This window comes from Nuphar pumila, chromosome 5 (assembly GCF_984573655.1).
Source record: "Nuphar pumila chromosome 5, dmNupPumi1.hap1.1, whole genome shotgun sequence".
Classification (NCBI taxonomy): Eukaryota; Viridiplantae; Streptophyta; class Magnoliopsida; order Nymphaeales; family Nymphaeaceae; genus Nuphar; species Nuphar pumila.
Window position 1 is genome coordinate 27,794,119 of NC_143253.1, and position 16,185 is coordinate 27,810,303.

The 16,185-nt window shown below is 36.0% G+C and overlaps 1 long non-coding RNA gene across 2 annotated transcripts; it reads left to right on the forward strand.

Moving 5' to 3' along the window:
• Positions 1-5,221: 5,221 nt before the first annotated feature.
• LOC149837231 (uncharacterized) lies at positions 5,222-9,669 on the forward strand. 2 transcript variants are annotated; one of them, XR_016432086.1, is made up of 2 exons: positions 5,222-5,262; positions 9,370-9,669. It is a non-coding gene; the product is annotated as an uncharacterized LOC149837231 (long non-coding RNA). The 2 variants fall into 2 exon arrangements; XR_016432085.1 differs by lacking the exon at positions 5,222-5,262 and adding an exon at positions 8,395-8,523.
• The last annotated feature ends 6,516 nt before the right edge of the window (positions 9,670-16,185 follow it).

Below are 16,185 nucleotides of genomic sequence, written 5' to 3' on the forward strand. Positions count from 1 at the left end.
TTTTTCTTTTTCTTTTTTTTTTTTAATCTCTAGAGTCTAGACCATCCTTTTTATTTTGAATTGTCAGAAAGGCTGAGGAATGGAATGCACCACCAAGAATGAGAAGAATGATTATTTGACAATATAATAAAAATTTATAAATTTCCATCTGAAGAATTTTTTGAAGTACACACAGAGGGACAAGACAAGAGGGCATTTTGGGATCATCAGAGGATGGTGCTCCCAATAATAGATGCTGTCTTGCTTTGCATGCATTGCCTTTTTTCACCTTTTCCCCATCTTTTCTTTTTCTCAAGCTTTTTCTTTTTTCCATTTCTTTTACTATTTAAATTTTCTTTTGGAATTTTAACTTCTGCATGACGGGACGACAAAGTGGTCATTGATTGGTGAGACATAGCGTGAAGTTAAAGGCAAGAAAGGGACTTCCATCCAAAAACGTAATTAGTTGCAATACTTTGTTGCTTATGGAGACTACCCACAATAAGAAATTAGATTCATATTTTTGTTTGATACATTACCACATTATCATATTTTCACCGAAGCCTGATCCCTTGACCTTGTTGAAGGCAATAATTTTACCACAAAGGAAGAGATGGGCTGGCATTAGTGTTCACGTAATATTATAAAAATTACTACTTTCTCATTAGAGAGAGAGAGAGAGCACTTAAAATGGGATAAAGTTGGCTGATAATACACATTGGTTAAGAGTTAACAGGCTATTTTGGTAGTTTTTCGGTCAATCACAGTAAAAAAAGCCAAAAGGTCATCGCGTTATTTCCCTCTTGGCTGTCTTTGAACGATAAGCATAGTAAGCCGTGTGAGAGAGAGAGAGAGAGAGAGAGAGAGCCCAAAAGATGATAAATTGGAGAAATAAAAAGAAGAGAACCAGAGAAGGTGAAAAAGTTAGAGAAATAAAAAGAAGAGAACCATAGAAGAAGGTGAAAAAGTTAATAGAAGGAAAAAAAAAGAAAAAAGGGTGAAAGAAAAGGGTGGGGGTTTAAAAAGTTAAAAACTTTAAAACTTAAAAAGTGGATGAGGTTATGATTTGGGGTTGCGTCTGCATTTGGCATTGGACAGCAGCAGCAGCAGGTAGATGAGGCAGAAGCAGCTGCATTTATTCCATAAAGGCAATCACGCTGCACTTTTTTTCGCAGCCTTTTTTGCCCTCACTTGCTACTTCCCACTTCACACCAACGTTTTTCTAGAAACCCGCGAAGAAGCAGCCAAACGATCAGATTCAGAATCTGCTCTTCCCCCGTCCCCCTCCCAAAGAATCGAGTTCGGGTTGGTTCCCGCCCGATCTATATACATCAACTCTCTCTCTCTCTCTCATTAGTGCGTAGGTCTTAAATAATCTTATTCCCTAAACACATCCTAAACAGATTAAAAATACTTATGCCTAAATTAGGGGTGCAAACGGGTCAGATTTGATCTGGATCCTACCAGATCCACATCTGAATATGAAATGCAAACAGTAGATATCTGAATATGTCCAGATCTGAATCAGATCCAAAGAGGTTAAATTGAATATGAATCTAAAATACTTGTGTTAATATTGGATGCAGAAAAATAGAACAAAACAAGCTATTTACATGTAAAAAACATGCATTCTGGTCAGATTTTGTTTCTGTTCAACCCAGATTCGACTTAAAATGCTGATCGCATTCCGACCCGAATCCAAAAATAATAATCCGTATGAACAGATCCGAATCTGATCCCAATCTATATTCGGATTTTACTTAAAGGATCCATATCCAAAAACATGTTGGACTCAGATCGGATATCCGACTATATCCAATCTGTTTACAGCCCTAACGGCGTAAAGTTTTTGCTTAATATGAACGAGTAGATGTATCTTATATAATTAATTTATTTAGTAGACAACTTTTCGTGTTTACATGTATTTTTAGAGTGATAAAAAATCAAAGGGACATATCTCACTAGCTAAAATTGATGACAAAAATTAACAAACTTTAGTTAATTATTTCAATCTAAACATGACAAAAATCAATAAACTTTAGTTAAATAAATATATGTGAAGCATGCCATGTATGTTATAAATTTGTCATGCATAAGAATATGTTATGAATGAATCATGCATGAAAGCATAGATTAATTATAACATGTATCATGCATGAGAGCATGGGTACAATAATGATATAAATCATACAAAAGAGTATTTATAAATCATATATAAGGGCACAAGAGGGTTATTATGTGAGATAATGACACTAAAAATGTGACCTATGGCCTTAATGAAATATAGCCCTAAGACCACGTGTCCTTATAAGGCGCCGGTGAAACCAGGCTCTTCGAGATGATTGAGTTCATTTCGATCTCAATGAGATGGCTGGTTCTATCCCGTTCTTATGTCTTTCTTGGAGAGGAAAATGCTGTAGAAACCTTATGGGGTATAAATATATTGAAGGACTACGTGTGTCTCGTCCTTGCCCCATCGAGGTTATGGGACAAGTCTATCTAGGGATTCACAGGGTATGGGTAGAAACTTTGTAGAGTTAGGGAAGATGTTCCCTATAGTTTTAGCTTGCGCGACGTATGCAGGTATAGGCAAGTATAAAAATTCTGTGTTCAACTCTCAATCACTGCATTTTAAGATTGACCATTTAGGATAGACCCAGTTAAGCCAAAGAAAAAAATTAAAAATATGTGGCATAATAAATACCCCTATAGTTGTTTTTGGGTGGCTATAGCCTCTTTTGTACCAAATGGGTTTAAGTAAATCAAAAGAAATAATGCATTAAAATTTTAAAAGCACTTTTGTCATATGCATCATGGGGTAGACATATAGATTACTAATGTTTATGAATGCCATTGTATATGAGTCTGCATGTAAATGAAAAAGACATGCATAAATGGTCATGAGATAAACCAAATGAAGAATGTCAAATGAGTTGACTGAGATATATATGAGATGCATGTGTGTGTGATACACACTGAAAAGGTCATGGGAATTGACCTATTCTTATAATAAAAAAAATGCAAGAGTGTATAATATGGTTATAAGAATTGACCTGCTAATTACCTAAATGCATGAATGCATATCATAGTCATGTGATTGATTTGTTTATATTTTTAAAAAAGAACGAATGCGAATGTCATAAATGGTTATAGACTTGTATGTCTTGTTTACTTAAAAAGCAGGCGTACATATCATACACTAAAATTATCAAATGAGATTTTGACTTGTTTGTTTTATGTACTTTAGGAATGCATATGTTATGAATGTAAGGGACTCGTATGTCCTATCCTGTATGAAAATCATGTGCATGTATTTCAAGCTGGACATGATCAATGAGACTTGACCTATTTACTTTATGCAATTATATATGATTTATTTGATTGCTTATTAATTTATGCAAATGAATGAATAAATAAATGCAATGTGAATGAATGTTTTGATTGTGGATACTCTTGACCCTCATTTCTAAATGATGGGAATCATACTATGGTTGTATCAATACAAACTTGTTATCTTCAAGCACTACAAGAAAATTGTTAATTAGCGACGGAAATTAGCGACGGATTTTTTCCGTCGCTAATTAGCGACAGATTAGCTAGAGATAGAATCTGTCGCTAATTCGCGACGGATTAGCGAAGAAACAAATTTTATCGCTAATCTGTCGCTACTTAGCGACGGATTAGCGGCTAAATTTTTTGTTGCTACTTTTTATTACAAGAACACCATTTTAGCGATGGATTTAGAGAGGGAACTCTGTCGTCGCTAATCCGTCGCTAATTAGCGACGGATTAGCGACAGTATATATTTCGTCGCGGTTTTTGTATTTTGATTTAGCGACGGCTTAGCGACGGAATGTTTCCGTCGCTAAGCCGTCGCTAAATATCGCGTAAATCCCTAATCCCATCCCTCTTTCTCTTTTTCCTATTTCGCTGTATTACTCCCGCCGCCCGTCGGCTCTCGCCACCGTCCGGCCGCCGCCACCGCCGCCTCGCCGACGATCCTCGCTGCCGACCTCCCTGCTTGGCTAGCGGCTGCGCCAGGGACTCCGAGCACCGGCGACCCGCCGCCGACCTCTTCCTCCTCCCTGCTGTTCCTCTGTGGCTGCTGCCGGGAGGTGTTGTCTCCCCTTCGCCGGCGACTCGCAACCGGCGTCCTCAGCCGCCGACGACCGACGATCCTCCCTGCAGCCACCTCTTCGCCTCCGCTCTGAGTTCCGGCGACCCAGTGGCCCCCGAGCTTCGCTCCAGGTCTCCCCCTCTCTGCTGTCGACTGCGCCGGCCACCGGCGACCTCGCCAGCCGCCGCTCCCCGTGCTTTCCGGCAGGGGGGTCGACCCCCTGCGTTTCCGGCAGGGGGTGTCGACCCCCTGCCGGAAAGGCATGGGGGGTCGACCCCCTGCGTTTTCGGCAGGGGTGGTCGACCCCCTGCCGGAAAGGCATGGGTGGTCGACCCCCTGCCGAAAACGCAGGGGGTCGACCCCCCCTGCCGTAAAGGCACGGCAGGGGGTCAACCCCCCATGCCGGAACTGCCTTTCCGGCAGGGGGTTTAACCCCCTTCCCTGCCGGAAAGGCAGGTGGTTTAACTGGCTAGGTTGAGATTTAAAATTCAAAAAAAAAATTAATTATAAAAAAAAAATTCAAATCGAAATCAACTGGCTAGGTTGAGATTTAATCAACTGTGGTTAGTTAGAGTATTTCATAAATTTTTATCAATTTGTTAGTTTGTTCTAGTTAGAGTAGTTCATAAATTTTTATCAATTTGTTAGTTTGTTAATGACTACTGGTAGTTAGTTTTACTTCAATTTGTTTTCTTGAAATCTGGTTAGTTAGAGTATTTCAATCTATTAGTCTTTTATAATTATATTTTTCTTAGATAGATTGGTATTTAATGTTCTAACAATCAGTTAGTTAGATTAGGGCTATTTGAATTCTTTATGATAGTGGTGGTTAAACGGAGTTCACATCTTTTCTAGTAAACTAATTGATTGATTTACTATTCCTTTGCTAAGTAGTTCAGATTAGAAATTGTCTATGACTTTATGTTAGTCGACTGGTTCAACATGTTATAGCTGGTTTGTTAAATTAGCATCTTCTAGTTAGATTTGGCTTAACATATATACTATTTTTCTTTTCTCTTCTTTCAATTAGTTAGAGTTGTTTTAATTTGTTTTAATTTTTTTAGTTAGTGTTTCATCTTGTTTCATGATTAGTTAGTTTGTTACTTAATTTGTTTTGTTTTTGTGCAGATTTTTCAACGGAACCAACTCGTGCTCGGCCACCTGTGGTAAGTAAATGACAAAAACAATGCAAATCGGGTAAATACCCGTGGTGAGTAAGTGATGCAAACGTATCACATGTTATTTAATTTATTGAATGCAACACTTTATTGTTCACACACTCACTTAATTGTTGATATCTAGGACTGCTTTGTTGGAGTTCGGAGATCATGCTGAGCATGATTTTAATGTAGAAATATGGAAGTGTTCTTATTTTGGGAGTACGGAGTCCATGCTAAGCATGGTAGTAGTTAGTGAGATATTGAAGTGTGTTTGCTGCAGGTACATGTTTGCCATTTATTTGATATGAATGATTATGATGTATTGCAATGTTTGATGTAATTGTATCCATGCTTGCATGTAGTTACTTTCAATTTGATTTTGACTTCCATGTGAAATTTTATAATAAAAGCATGCTTCAAATGATTGTATCATGTCATTAATAGTTTGCACATGAAAATATTAAGTTATCAATGCATGCATCAAAATTCTTGTTATTGTTTGACATAGTATATTGCATGATAAATTTGATATTTTCTTCATCGTCGCATTCTGATTGTTTTTTTCTTAATTCGTTAGGATACTATTCGTAACATCATACGATAGAATGACTGCAAACCGTGAATGGATGTACCGTAGGATAGTGGACAATGAGTTATCGCATGAATATATGGATGATGTCGATAGTTTTATTGAATTTGCAACAGCGAGTGTCAGTACGGTAGATCCCACAGGTCGGATTAGGTGTCCCTGCAAGATTTGTAAGAATAATCGATTTGTAGAACCTCATGGCGTTAGACATCACCTATACAAGAAGGGTTTTGTGAGTGATTATCAGAACTGGGCGTTTCATGGAGAAGAATTTAGAAACGATTTTGATGCACGGGTGAATGTGGTGCACGATAATCCATATACGAATTTGATATTTGATGCTGCAGGAACAGAACTGGGTTCTGCTATGAGTTCTAGTGATGTAAGAACTGTCGTAGATGAAGAATCACCAAACGATGCAGCTAGTAGATTTTATGATTTACTTAAAGATGCTGATGAGCCACTTTGGAACGGTTGTGAGAGTCACACTATCTTGTCTGCAGTTCTTCAACTAATGAATTTGAAGTCCGAGTATAATTTGAGTCAATCATGTTTTGACCGTTTGTGCATGATTACTATCAATCAGATGATGTCTGTGACTTCGCTTATGGTCACGATGTTGCGCATGATATGCATGTCATATCTCCATTGGCTGATGAAACATTCATAGAGGAATGTGATCCAAATGATGTACCAAGTGGATGGGCAAACAATGAAGAAGAAGAAGAAGAAGAAGAAGAAGAAGAAGAAAGTCAAACTAGTGACGAGGAAGAATTCTCAAGCTAGTGAGCAAAATCTTATACTACAAACCTCTATTTAAATGCATTGTAATACTTGATATAAGTTGTATTGCAATACTTGGTGTGAATGATTAAAAATTTTATTTCAATGTATTGTAATACTTGATACGAATGATTCGAATGCATTGTAATACTTGATGTGAATGATTTCAATTATCTGAATATATTATAATTTATGCAATTAACGAATGATTTGAATTAGTGCAATACTTGATGTCAATGATTTGAATTATTTGAATGCATTGCAATGCTTGATGTGAATGACTTGAATGCATTGTAATACTTGATGTGAATTATTTGAATGTATTGTATGACATATGTTATTTGTTAGAATATGGTTCGTGGAGGTTATAGTGGTCGCTCATCCAGTAGTAGCCAGGCTCAACCTTCATCTTCACGGGCTCCTGTGATAGGTATATCATATAACTAATTAGATGCTTGATTAGTTTAAATGCACATTCTGAGAACTTGGTGTGTATTTTTTTACAGATGATGTTGCGCATGTACACGACCCACCTACACCAGTTGATCGCACAAGTCAACAGCCAACACAGGAAACAGGGTCTTCTCAGGCTGGCACAAGAAGACTCATTCGAATAGTGTATATCGATAATCGACCGTAAGTATTTTGTTTTCAATTATTGCATATCTTTTAAATATTTTATATTGATATTTACTGTGTAACAATTCATGTGCAGCACGAGGTTTGAGCCACAAGAAGTAGTACGAGAGATTAGGAATTCACTTCTTCAACATCTACCAGGACCAGTTGCTCAATGGAAAGAGTACCCAAAGGAGGTATTAGACAGATTGTGGTCCTCATTCATGGTATACAGTTGTTCCTCATAGTTAATGTGTTTCATATTTAATTTATTTAAGCAATGTCTACTAACTTTCTGAAAATATTTGTAGGCTTCGAATCGCTTTGCAACTACGGTGAAAGAAAATGATGCAAGGAAGGTGTGGCAGAAGGTGGCTGCCAATCGATTTGCAGACATGCTGCACACTATGAAGACTGCAGCAAAAAAAGCATCTGGCGTAGTAGATGATCTATTACTGTGGAAGGGCCATGGTCCTATTACTATCAGGAGAGATTACTAGGATGAAATGTGCGATATGTGGGCGGGAGATGCATTTAAAAATCGCTCTGCGAAGGCTTCACAAAATCGATCGAAGATGCCCGAAGCCCATCTACACACAGGTGGATCTAAGACATTTGGGAGCCACCTAAAGAAAATGGTAACTCATCAATATATAATATTAATTTTATAAGTATTGTTGCAAATTTGTGTACTAAATCTTTTGTCATTTAACTTCGCAGGAAGCAGAAAAAGGAGGCAGTGTACCATATAAGGATGTGTTTGTAGAAACACATAAACGAAAGACCACGGGAGTCTTCGTATCAGAGAAGGCGAGAACGACAACGGTATGTATTAATTCTATTAATAATCATTGCAATATATATGCAAGTCATCATAATGTTATCATTAATTATTAATGAATACTTTAAACATTATTTTGTAGGAGGCATATGAGCAACAAATGGTAGAGCGATATGGCGAGGACGCTACTCAGCATCCATCATTTGATCCTACAGCATGGGTGACTGCAGCAGGTGAACCCAAAAAAGGTCGCGTGTTCGGGTTTGGGAGTAATATGAACACTTCACCAGTTATTGGTTCTTCCAGTTACGGCTCACCAACTTCTTGCGCCGACATAAGCTCCAAGCAGCCGACTATTCTTTCCGGTGATGATGTACGCGAGATCATTAATAAATCACTGAATAACTACTTCCAATACACCGTCGCCCCCTTTCTCCGAAATGAGATCAAGGCCGCTGTTCAGGATAGGGGATCTTCGATTCCAGGTCCCTCTCAGGTATAATCACATATATAGTTTTTTTGACTGTCTTAAAGCACATCTGAGCATGGTAGAATCACATATAGAGTTTTTCTAGATGCCTTAGAACACATATGAACATGCTATAATCACATATTCAATTTTTTTACTGCCTTAGCACACATATGAGCATGATAGAATCACATATATATATATATATATATATATATATATATATATTTAACTTTTTGTCTGTCTTAGAGCACATATGAGCATGATAGAATCACATATAAAGTTTTTTTGATTGCATTAGAACACATAAGCATGCTATAATCACATATTCAGTTTTTTTACTGCCTAAGAACACATATGAGCATATTATAATCACATATTCTGTTTTTTGACTGCCTTAGCACACATATGAACATGCTATAATAACATATAGAGTTTTTTAACTGCCTTAGAACACATATGAACATGTTATATATCATTTATGATAGAATCACATATAAAATTTTTGGCTTTGCCTGCCTTAGAGCACATATGAGCATGCTATATTCACATATTCAATTTTTTTACTGCCTTAGCACACATACGAGCATGATCGAATCACATATATAGTTTTTTGCCTGCCTTAAAGCACATCTGAGCATGGTAGAATCACATATAGAGTTTTTTTATATGCCTTAGAACACATATGAACATGCTATAATCACATATTCAATTTTTTGACTGCCTTAGCACACATATGAGCATGATAGAATCACATATAGAGTTTTTTTATTGCCTTAGATCACACATGAGCACATGATAGAATCACATATAGTGTGTAATTTATTTCATTATATTTTGTTTATCAATACTGACTGTTCTTTTCTTGTGTAGGCTGCTAGCGATAATCAGGGTAGTGGAGCTGAAGGGACAGATAAAGACAATGAACAAGAAGACGCACAAAATCTTGGCGATGATTAGAGGACTGTGTTGAAGAAGTTCTATTTTTTTTATTTTTCCTAATTGTAATTGTTGAATTGTAAATAATTAAACTTCTTAGTTTTAAGGTGGAACGATTAATTATTATAGATACTTGTTATATGAATTTTTTTGTGTGGTTTGTTTTTTATTTACAGGAAATATAAATTGTACAGGAAATATAAATTGTACAGTTCTCGGTAATTAATTTTTAAATAATTTTTTTTGATTTTTTTTCGTTTTTGCGACGGATGATTCCGTCGCTATTCATATTAATCTAGCGACGGCTTAGCGACGGAATTAAATCCGTCGCCAAGCCGTGGTCGCCGTTTAGTACCGGCGGATTGGCGACGGAATATAGCGCTCGTTATTCCGTCGCAATTAGCGACGGACTTGGCGACGGAATTATTCCGTCGCCAGTTAGCGTCGAAATATTCGCGACGTAAGCATACTGTCGCCGCGTTGTCGCTAATCCGTCGCTAACATGGTTAGCGACGGATTAGCGACGGAATGTGGTCGTCGCTAATCTACTGCTTTGTTGTAGTGAAGTTTGGTTTTGGGTTTCCTATGAGCACATTGTTTTAACACCCAAACAAATTACAGATATCATCTTGAAGGACTGAGATGAAAGATGAGATGCTATGCTCTCGAGAGATATTGTTACATGTTACGATATGTTTAGGATCTAAACTTTGATTTGTTTTAAAGACTAGTAAAGACATTAAACTTTTTTGTTATTTGGAATGGAATAAAACCTTTTGCTTATGTCATGATTTGCTTTTAATTTCATAGGTGAAACCATTAAGTTCACCCTTTCGAATATTTCAAATCTCAATCTTATTATGTAACTCCTTAAATATCATAACTTTTAAATATATTTCATCTTTCATATTTACTATATGATTTATGATAGCGTAATGAACCCAATGAGATTATGTCTATTGATAATTTTGTATTGTATCTGATACTGAGAGACTAATATACGGTCACACTTGTGCTCCCGCGAGCCATTCAGTATTTAGAACGGTTAAAACATGGCCCTAGATGTGCTCGTTGACACATTACCCTTTGAAAGTTATGTTTAGTTTTACAAGAATGAAAAAATATTTGAATTTTCTTGAAAATTCAGGTTTTAAGAAAAGTTTTAAAACATTGGATTTTTGTGGGACGTTACATGGATGGTTCAGTTGGTGGACTTAACTGCTCTAGGTGGTGGAGGATGGCTGCATGAGAGACAACAATAAGGTGGTGCTAGGCGGTGGAAATGGAGATGGAGGTTCGATCAGTGAGGGTGACAATGGGGGTGATGGTGGCAGCACACGATGGTCATGAGTGAGGGAGAAGGTGGGGGAAAGTGATACTGGTGGGTGGTTCACCCTACCATTAAAATGAAGGGGGGTACACACATGGGTGAGGAGAGATGGGAGAGTGAATAGGTGAGTGGGTTATGCATTACGGTTAAGAGAGGTAGGGTATTTATAGGAAAAAAGAGGGGAGAAATTAAAGAAAATTAGGGAAAAAATAAAGCGGGGGGGGGGGGGGGGGGGGGGAGAGGGGGAATGATTTTAAATTTCGAATTTCATTTTTGAATTTCTTTTGGATTTTAAGGGAGAAAATCAAGTGGGCTTTGGATTTGCATTTTGGTGAGACCCAAAATCCAAATCCAACCTATTATATATATATATATATATATATATATATATATATATATATATATATATTATTAGGTTCATTTGGGTTCTAAGTGGACCCAAATCTTATTTATTTAAATGATATCCATTTGGGTCTCAAATGGATGTAAAACCTTATTTATTTAAATTGGATCCATTTGGGTATCAAATGGATCTAAAATTGTATTTTCTTTAGTGGGATCCATTTGGGTCTCCAAATGGATCTAAATTTCCCATGTTACTTAGTAGGATTCAATTAGGTCTTAGGTGGATCCAAACAATTCATTTTACTTTAATGAGATCCATTTGGGTCTTAAATGGATCCAAAATCTTAGTTTTTTAGTGAAATCCAATTGGGTCTCTAAGTGGATCCAAATTTTATGGGATCTATTTGGGTCTTCAAATGGATCCAAGATACCTTTTTTCTTTAGTAGGATCCATTTGGGTCTCCAAATGGATTAAAAACTCATTTTAATTAGTGAGATCTATTTGAGTCTTCAAATAGATCCAAAATATTTTTACTTTAGAGGAGAATCCATTTGGGTCTCAAATGAATCCAAATCCATTCTTGATCCAATTTAAACTCCGATATGGGTCTAAACCTTACCCAAATCTATTTGGTTTGACCTGAATCATTCAGAGATTCAATTTTGAATAACTTAGAACCAATGGATCCTATGTGTTCATTTGGATAATTCAAACTTTTGTGTGACTTGATCCTCGTAGATCTCCACTGAGGTCCATATCCAAATACCGCATACAAGACCTCGTAAATCCTGAATTAAACATCAAATAACTTAAATAAATGCTGAAATACTGGCAATAATCAATCACTAAATAATCGACCAATATTAGCTAATTAACTTGCCAAAAAATGGTATTTAATCAAAGCTAAATACTAGAATGATTCACAAAAAAACCTCTTTTATCTATTTAGAAATTATGAGAAATTTGCGGACTTTATAGTTTTCATTTAGATTATATGTATAAAAAACTCTAGCGTGCACACACACACACACACACACACATAAAGTAATGAGGACATGCAAAATGGGTCAAAATAGGTTTTCCATGACTCTTTTCGCAATTCTAACCCTAGATGCGCTTAGCATGGTCGATTTGCTAGGAATTCATACTTGCTTCATTTTTTTGATAAAAAATAGTTTTTGAACTTCAAAAATGTACAAAGATTTTAGAACTTTGATTTTTTTAAATCCTATATCGTTGTAACCACATGTAAGAATCATATGATCTAATCGACTGAAATCATGTCCGTAGATCACAATGGTCAAATTAAACAAACAAACACACACACACACACACACACACACACACACACACACACACACACTAAGACCATGAATTGAACCCATTTTACATATTTCATTTTGTAGGTTCCTATATATATATATATATATATATATATATATATATATATATATATATATATATATATATATATATATATATATATATATATATATATATATATATATATATATATATATATATATATATATGTGTGTGTGTGTGTGTGTGTGTGTGTGTGTGTGTGTTTTCAACTCAGTCGATTTACTAGAAAATGACACTTGGATTATGTTTTTCGATAAAAAATATGATTTTTAAACCTTAAATTTTTCAAAAAAAATTAGATCATCAAATTTTTAAACCCTATAAAACCTACCTGTGTATCGGAATCTGATGATCCAAGAGTCGATTCCTATAAAAGTGGTTAGCATATACCACCTTCTCTCTCTCTCTCTCTCTCTATATATATATATATATATATATATATATAGTCCAGTGCATTACTCTAGTAAAAACTCATAAGTGCAAGCTTCATTTGATGAATTTGACCCACAGGCGTGCTCAACATGGTTTATTATTAGGAAACACATTTTGGACCGAGTGGTTTTTATGTAAAAAATTGATTTTTTAAATTATAATACATTGGCAATTATATTCTACATAGTCTCTAGTAAAAACTTATAAGTGAAAGCTTCAATTGATCAATTTCACCCCACCATGCATGGTTCATTATCAGGAAACACATTTTGGACCAAGTGGTTTTTAAGTAAAAAAATGATTTTTACTAAAAAAAATGTTTTTTACGTAAAAAAAATTGATTTTTTAATTATTAAATTCTGATATATTTTGCACCATTGGATCTAAGACATGTTTTTTGACTAAACAAACTATGTAGATTATATCAATAGGGCTTGATCAATAAAGACCAACAACAAAATGTCAAAAACACCAAAGATTATCAAGAAAATGTAAAAAAAACGATAGTTCCTACTAGATTGTTTGGTATAGTCAGGTGTAGCCAATATTTTTCGTGTGTATAAGCCAAAAAAGGTTCAAAATCTTCAATGTTGGTGATTGGACTCTCTCCCCCCCTCTTTGGGAGGAAAAACTCTTAAAAATTCAGAGCTAGTATGTACTGTTTTGAGAGAGGGAAGAAGCACTGCTCTCGTTGTGTATAAATAAACAAACAAACAATGCAAAACTGTAATTGGAGAAGATGAATATGGTCTTATTTATTTTGGTTCCTTTTTGAAAGTATGTTCTTATTTATTTTTGTTTCTAACTAGTGAGTGGTCTTTATTTTTTCTTGTGATAACTGGGGAAAACCACCTCACTCACCAGGCTCGTTGTAAAAACCCCAGGCCACCCTTTGCACACTAAGGTGTACACCCAGCTTCAACATTTCAGCAAGAGTCGACATCCTTGGGTTTCAAACTCGTGACATCCCTTCAACTTGGTAACTTTCATGAGCAGACCTACTGGCCAGTTAAGTGGTTTTTATATTGGAGAATCATACAGTTGTTTCATTTTGGGAGTTAGTGTACCTACACCAGTGGCATATTTTTTATAATGGCCTTACTAATCAAGTTTGAGCTATTACATTGAATGTAATCCAATGGATTAAATGTAGTCGCAGATGTCTTATATACGGTTGCTTGCATATTCAGTTTCTCATACATTTGAAATAAAGAATATGCAACCAAATTTGTGCGAAACATCTATGACATCATTTGTAATGTTGAATTAAATTCTATACAATGGTCTACATGGTTGTGAATTAATTACTACATACAAGTAATAATTATTACATATAATTATGCCACTCCCTCAAAAAAATTTATTGCATATAAGTAATAAATAATATTAAATTGTTGGTCAATCATTTATGAATAAAATCTCTAATGAAAATGTTCACATCTTAAATTTGAAATTAATGAATAAAATCTCATTATTCATGCATTTTCAAGTAAATCTGGTTGCACAAATTTATTTGTCATAGTTCATAACTTTTACTTCAAAAAAGATTACAAAGTAATCCATCCAAAATACAACTGTAGAAAAATATTTTCAATTCCAAATTAATAGAATTAGGAAAATATGGCTGGTTGCATTAAAGTTCATGATCAACCAGGTACGGTTTATATCTATTTTTTTTAATAACGAGGAACCCTTGGCGAAGCTAGGAAAACCCTGGGTGGGGCCCCACGACCATCCTGCCTTACGTGGTCCACCTCTCAAAGCTCCGGTGCCTTCATCGCAGCACCTTCACAACCACCCTGCTGACCACAGGCAAATATCTATTTAAAAATGTATGATTAAGTGAGATTATACTCATTCGTATCGAATGCCTGTCCGCAGCATAGATTTAACTTGTACATAAATTATAGTGGAACTACTTCAGATACCCTACGTGCATCTGTGGCTCAATCATTTACAGGTGCCATTAACATGAATAACCCTTAATTAAGAAAAAAAAAAGGAAGAAAATCCAGAATAGCCTTTGTTTTACAAATTGGTCTCCTGTCCAGTGACGGTTGTCTCAGATCTGACAACATGGTTGTCTGACCCGGACAAGGTCTGAGTATCAGCAGATCATGTTGTGCTGTACGTGGAACAGGGTCTGCACTTGACCTACAGGATCCTGGCTCAACATAATCCGGTAGATTGTGGACTCTCTCTCTCTCTCCCAATCATCCTGGTAGGGTTTGGACTCATATGACTTGACCCGGTAAGTCTGTAGGGCCCATTAGGTAGGTCTGATCTAATTACATAAGTTTGAACTTAGTTCCGTATCCAAGCCTGGAGGTGGGGATGGAGGGCAAAATTTTGAGACGGGATGGGGGTGGAGAGCAATTGTCCCCTGCACCCACTGAGGTCCACTGCCATCCCTACACCAATCCTTGCTAAATGGACCATGTAAATCACAACTATAGAGATGAATATGTAAAAAGTAATGATATATAAAAAAAAAAGAAATGATAATTTCTGCATCCTTTGCGTGACTATGTTAGCGACCTTGTATCTTTTGGAAGAGGACCCAAGATATTGAGGACATCTGCTATGTGAGTAACTTTTTCTATTGGAAGCATAGACTAAAGGTTTATTCTTAGGGACCCAACCCAACAGAATGTGCAACCCGATAAAGCCCCAAGGAATGCGTTTCTTGTAGGTTGGGCAAGCAACTTTAGAATCCTAGCTTTTTTAAGACAAATCAATATTGGGCATATCTCCCTGGGGTTTGAGGCCCTCATCTTTTTAGGGCATGTATAATATTATATAAAATTCCCCAACTAAAGCATTATGATTCCCATAAACAATATCTGTTTTATCCCAAAATTTTCAATTTATAATATATGCACAAACTCGTATACCACGAACTAGATGTAGCCCCTTGTGACATTTTTTTTTCACCATAGGCTGCTTTGTACTTTAGGTGGACTGAAGTGCTAGCCACATTAAATAGTTGATGGGTGGTCCTATCTTAGTAGGATAATTAAATTAGTGCAGTTAAAACCACAGATTTGCTTCTATTCAAATAGAAACATTAAAATCTATTGAGGATACTATTATAATAGTAACCATACAATGTTGGATACATGGTAAGTGTCAAACCCAGTTTTCTATGATTAGATATACCTAAACCCAACTTATGTGTACAGTGAGGTACTGTACACTACATTCAAATTGGTAACTCATTGCATTTAAGTTAGGGCTTTAATGCCTTTGGACTTTAGTAGGTCCAGTCCAGCTGATG